Genomic DNA, 7,085 nt, shown 5'->3' with positions numbered 1-7,085 from the left:
GGACCACAAAAGAATTCATACAGGTGAGAAGCCTTTTTCATGCCAGATATGTGGGAAGAGTTTCTCTCGAATTGGTAATTTAAAGGACCACAAAATAATTCATACAGGTGAGAAGCTTTTTTCATGCCAGTTTTGTGAAAAAAGCTTCAATCGAAGGGATAATTTGATAATTCACATGAAAACCCATACAGGTCAGGGGCTCCTTTGAAGCCAAACCAGTGGGGAAAAAAAATGTTCTTTGTAATTGGTTACTTAATTATTCTCATTAGAACCCACATTCAGGAGCCTGGTTTTTCACATGAAATATGGAGAAAAAAGTGTTTCTTTATGCTGGTAATCTGAATTTCCATATGAAACAAATGCAAAAAAGTGAGAATTAGTCATTTAACTCATACAGATTTACTGTAATAAATATTAAACCCTTTATTGGATTGTTTTCACTTTGCAAAATACATTAGACCCTCAACTAGTTTTGGTTGCCCATTTGTGGATTTTTTTATTTTTTTATTGTGGTGCATATCTATGAAATTTAAGGCATATTTAGAATATTCAAAACCAGTTCAATTGGTTTGTATGTGTAAATATTGAAGCACCATGTTACTTAACATGCCACTGACTGACTTTTGCAAAGTAGCCAATCGGGACGCTTTCAGCATCCTGAATCCAGAATCCTCCTCAAAATTGGACTTTCAGATGTAAATCTGTTTGTCATGAATAACATACCAACTTTTCATGCTTTACTGAAGAATTTTATGTACAAATTTATGTGCCACTTGGATTTATCAAACACCTTAACAAAACCTCTGACAACTTCAACATATACTTGATATATTTCTAGCTTTTTAACAATTGGAATAATTGTTTATCTGCTTTGTGATTTTTCTTTTTTTTACTTGAAATGTGTATTTCATTATTTTTGTCTAAATGGTATGGACTATCTTTTGTTTTGAAATAAAAACTTGTGAATTAATACATAGTTGTTTTTCCCCGTTTATCGCATGTCCACCCTCCAGTTCAGAAGGGGGCGGTATTAGACCAATTTCCTTCTTTGCCAACCGCCAAAAATACATCGGAGGAGGAGGAGGAGGATAGACATAATATAAGAAAAGACGCCTCATGGACTGCTCTCGCCTATTGTCGCTGATGAGCTTTAGGGCGGCCATCTTGGAGCGATGACGTATCAGCGCATTTAATCGATCATAGCACGCTCTTTGGTTGCTGGAAGCCATATTCAAACATCTATCAAAGCTACATTTATAAACAATTGTATTTTTTAAGTATGTTTTTAATACATAGTTCAGCATGTTTAAATATGCTTAGTGGCTATAACAATAGAATAGGAATGGAATATTCTGATATTGATGTATGATGAGCATATTACAAAGCACACAGCCGTTTATAATTTATTTAATGAATTATTTAGTAATAATACATATTTATATAACTGTACAAACACAAATAAATAATGATTAATAATGACACAAATAATGATTAATACTGAATAATATATATTGGATACATGTTTATATGTATATAGATACACATATATAGATATATGTGTTTGTATAGTTATATAAATATATATTGATATTACTAAATTTATTAAATTATGAACAGCTGTGTGATTTGTAATATGCTCATCATACATCAATATCAGAATATTCCATTGCTTTTCTATTGTTATAGCCACTAAGCATATTTAAATATGTTGAACTATGTATTGTATGAATTGTATTTTTAACTATATTTAAAAATACAATTGTTTATAAATGTTGCTTCGATAGATGTTTGAATATGGTTTCCAGTAACAAAAAAGTATGTTATGATCGAGTAAATGCGCTGATACGTCATTGTGCCTGCTAAACACATAACACTGAGTGGAGTGGTGTACCACTCCAAGATGGCCGCCCTAAATCTCGTAAGTGACAATAGGAGAGAGCCATCCATGAGGCGTCTATTCTTATATTATGTCTATGATGCGGGGTCTACTCTTATATTATGTTTAAGAGAAGAAGAATAAGAAGAAAAGCCCACGAGAAATGTTATTCACTTTTTGCAGATGAGGGAGCTGTTTGGAAAAGAGTGAACAATGTAGATTTTATTGTTAAAAATTACAGAAGGTTATTATTGAAATATTGAAATGGGCGTTGCAATGGGGATTTAAGTTTTCAGTTGAAAAAAACAAAAGTCATGATATTTACTCAGAAACAAATAAACAAGAAAATAAAATTAAAATTATATAACCAAGAATTATAGCAAGTAAAGTGAAATTTTTTTTAGGGCTATGGTTTGATGAAAAATTAAAACGGAATATACATATTCAAAAAGTTGTTAATAAATGTAAAAAAAAAATCTGAAATATTTTGAGATGCTTGGCTGGCAGGGACTGGGGAGCAGATAGGCAATCATTAAAACAGATTTACACAGGCATGATAAGATCTAACATAGACAGGTTGTCAAGTTTATGGTTCAGCAAGTAAAACACATCTAGTTAAATTAGACATTATTCAACATCAGGCATTAAGATTATGGACTGTAGCATTTAAAACCACACCAACAGCAGCAATAGAAGTAGAAATGGAAGAAATGCCTTTAGATTTAAGGACAAAATTAGAAATAAATTATTGGTTAAATTTACAAGGCAATAACTTTGATCATCCAATTTGGGAAAAAGAAAAGAAAGAAATTAGGAGTTTTGGATGGATAATTGAAAAGAAAAGAAAATAATTTCAAATTTATAGTTTAGAAATTAGTCGAACACCAATATCAATTATACAACCGATATGGATTCTACCAGATCAATAGTAGATATGTCAATAATGGAAAAGAAACAAGACAAATCTTACACCATAGATAATTATTCAGTACAATTATATTTAAACAATTATCAATATATTCAAATCTATACAGATGCATAAAAAATAACTGAAAAAATAGCTTTTGTAGAACCATAATTCAATATAAAAATAGGAAAACAAATTACAGACGGATTATCAGTATAAACAGGAGAAATGTTGGCAATATTAGCTTTACAATGAGTAGAAGACATAAAACCATTAAAAACAATAATTTGTTCAGATTCAAGCTCTGCATTATTACGTTTAAAATGTAATCAATCAGTAAGACAGACATTTTATTAGAAATATTTCATACATTATTCAGAATTCATAACATGGGTTTGATAGTTCTATTTGTGTGGGTTCCAGCACATACTGGAGTAGAAGGAAACGAGAGGGCAGATAAAATGGCAAAAAGAGCTATTCAAAATCCTATTAGCTTTACAGTTAAAACAAGTAAATCTGAGGGAAAAAGTATTGCTAAAAACTGATGAAAGTATGGCAAAAGATGTGGGATGAAGGAAAAACAACATATTAGGAGAAAGAAGAAATGGAAGAAGAAATAAAAAGGAGGAAAGGGTGATAAAAAGGTTGAGATTTGGACATACAGGACTAAATTATACACTTTTTAAAATTCAAAAGCACAATACTGGCAAATGTGATCACTGCGGAAAATATGAAACGATAGAACATGTTATACTAGAATGTCATAAATATGAAAAAGAGAAGATATATGAGGAGAGAGTTTAAAAGTATAAAGGAAAAGGTTAATTCATTAGATATTTTAAGGAAAAATTTGGGTAATAAATATATACAAATAGTTATTCGATTTTTACAAAAAACTAAATTATTTCATAGAATTTGATTACAGTATGTGTATTTGTGAAAACGTGTATGATAGATGGGTAGAATACAAAGTTATGCATAACTTTGTATATTTGAATATGTACAGGTCGGATATATTTATTTATTATTACTATTTATTTTATTTTTATTTATTTATTTATTTTGCATAATATGTGTGTATATATATTTAGATAGGTAGTTATAGAGATAGACATAGATAAATAGACCATCACGAACCACACTCTATACCAGTAAGTGCCGGTAATGCTACTAACCGTTTGTTGCCAACCGCCAGTAAAACCAAGAAGAAGAAGAAGAAGAAGAAGAAAACTGCAAACGCTAAGCTAGGTAGCTGCTGCATTGTCCCATCTCGGCTAATATTTCAGCAACCATGTCTTCAGTTCAGCATCTCAGAGAGTTTATCAGAGAGCGGCTAACTGCTGCTGCTCAAGAAATCTTCACAGAGGTTGAAAAAACCATCATTGGCTACGAGGAAGAGCTCGATGCTCAGCGCAGGATGATGGGGATCGACTGGAAACCAGAAATAAAGCTACACAGAGTCGGTTCGGAGCTGCTGAGACAAAGTTCTGGTAGGTCTGGATAAAGGTGCTGATGTTTTCACTGCAGACGGAGATCCGTCAGCGGCGATAGTTGATGCAGCTCCAGCTGCTGGTAAACGGGGCTAAACAGGAACTGATTTAGCTGCTAGCTCTGATGCTACAGAGGCTAGCACAAACGTGTTTATGAGTCAAGCCCCCTGACTAAATATATTACTCCACTTGTTATTAATGGAAATGGAAATTTGGAATACAAGGTGTAAATTCTTCATTTATAATTTCAGACGTGACTTTGTAAATCAGAGCAGTGAAGAGTATTAGTAAGGAGACACAGGATGAGCTGTGTTGTTTTTTTTTCCATAACGGCACACAAGGCCTGTCACGATAACAAATTTTGCTGAGCGATTAATGGTCTCAAAAATTATTGCGATAAACGATAATATTGTTTGAAGACCTATTTACACTGATTTAATGGAAATTACATAATATTGCAAGCGATATCCTGCCAAAAATAGATGCATATTATTTTCAAAATAACATTTAATACTGGAACTGGTAAACAAAACAACCAAAAACAAAACTAAAATGAACTCTCAGTCGACGAAGCTGAAGTTGGTTTCCGATTCCAGCTTCTGATTCGGGAAATGGCTAAAGGGCGATTCCACCTAATTTTTCACTACCTTCCGCATCCTTAATCGACTCTAGTTTAAAAACTACAAAACCTAGACTCTTCAAACCTGGACTTAATTGTTCTTTTCTAATAGCAGAATATTTAGAAACTTGTTTGGGATTTGTGAAACTTTTATCCGATTTGTGAAACTTGATAAACCCGGTAACTTTTAAGCTGTTGGTCGTTAATGTGACATAAATAGGTTATAATGATATTCATTCGGTCAGGACTTTACGCTGACACTAGCCACATGCATTGCAGGTAGACTGTAGTAAAACATTGATTAATGCCTGGTTTTAAAATTAGTTAATTGGACTTATAGTAGGTACTGGCATCGACCCTCTTTCCACTCAGGAATGGGAGAGAACGCATGCTGATCACAGAAAATGCCCTAACTTCCCACCATCAAAAGTCCTTTTCAGAATTTTTTTCTTTTTCGAAAAGCAACACCACTGTGCTAAAGTTTATTGATTTTCCTTTCCAATGATATCAATTTTATGTATGTTGAAGGAAATAAAACACTTTAGATTTCCCAGTAATTTTCTAAATTTTTTTAAAAGCCTGATCAGAATGCATTATTTATGCTAATTTGAACTCCCCTCCTGACACCACACCGAGACATTCTCCAAGAAAATCGATTCACGCGTCACGAACACATGACCAAATGAGCTAGCAGTGATATATTAAACCTTAAACTACAGGCTTTCTATACATACCCTGTTTGTCGAGGGTTTTATTTTTTAGTTTTTTTGTAAATCATAAAAGTATCAAAATCTCCAAATAGATTGTCAAATAGCGAATGATTTATAAAAAATAAACCCAACAAAATGGGTATCAAAATAAAGATTAATTTGTTAGCTTTAATATAATACTGGAACCACACCTGCAGAATCAATGTGCGTAACGCGCCAAGCATATCATCACCTAAAGCAGGGGCCACCAACTCCAGTCCTCGAGGGCTACCATCCTGTAACTTTTAGATGCGTCTCTGCTCAAACACACCTGGATCAAATAAACTGCTCATTTCCAGCCTATTGCAGAGAGGAATGAATGTTGGTGAGGGAATTCAGACATTTTGGAGCAGAGGTGAATCTAAAAGTTGCAGGATTGTAGCCCTTGAGGACTGGAGTTGGTGACCCCCTGACCTAAAGCGACCTGCCCCTCTAGCATACAATGATGCCACCTTCTGTGGCTGCTGCTGACTGTTCGGATCATGACTCTAATCCGGACGTACTAATTCCCTTCCTGGGTAAGTTAGACTCACCTTCTTACATCATATATCTTTAAAGTAGGGCTGTTGTAAACGAATATTTTAGTAATCGAGTAATCTATCGATTATTCTTACGATTAATCGAGTAATCGGATAAAAAAATTTTATAAAATAAAATATTGGTAAATCTGGCGTAATACCGGTGTTCCTATTGGATATCAATATCAGTCCAATTTTTCATTTTTGAGCTTCCGTAACAGTTACTATTCTGGAGTTTAGAAAACTACCCTGTAACAATAATAGCTCACTTTCTAAGTTAACCTGAAGAAAAGTTAGACAAAGTTCTGAAATTATATTCAATTAAAAGATAAAGAGCCAGGTTCACAAATACGCTGATAAAAAATGTCTATGATCCAGCTTTTAGTTTATGTATTCATCTTCAGTGAGTTTAATGGATGAATTCCCACCTTGCCCCAAACCTGTCAAGCTTTGGGTTTGAGAATATGGGAAATGTCACCTGGAGTTGGGGAAGTAGGGGGCAGGCGAACAAACAAACGTAATGTGGATGTGGGGGATGGGAGGGGAAGGGAGGGAGAGAGAGAGGAAGAGAGAGACCAGGGGACGAAAGTAAGAAGGGAGGGAGCAATTCGGTATATTTACAGCACCTTCGTCAGTCACAATCAGAAACTCATCTACCAGCCATGTAACATCATGATAATTTTCGCCACCTGTTTGTTGAGACTGGGGTGATGTGAAATTTATTGTGCAGTTTGTCCATAAAGCTACACTTACACTGTAACCATCAACTGCTCAGCCTCCCTTCGTCTTCAGTCTATCTGCTCATCTGTATAAATACTCCTGCAGCGCTCTTCCTGCCATTCGCTTTGAACCAGCAAATCCCGGAGAAAGGCTGCCGTACTACAGGCATTGCATCAGGTGTTTTAAGGATGCTTATTGGTCCCCCA

The sequence above is a fragment of the Poecilia formosa genome, unplaced genomic scaffold, assembly GCF_000485575.1.
Source record: "Poecilia formosa unplaced genomic scaffold, Poecilia_formosa-5.1.2 Scaffold653, whole genome shotgun sequence".
NCBI classification, from domain to species: Eukaryota; Metazoa; Chordata; class Actinopteri; order Cyprinodontiformes; family Poeciliidae; genus Poecilia; species Poecilia formosa.
This window is presented reverse-complemented; position numbering follows the sequence as displayed.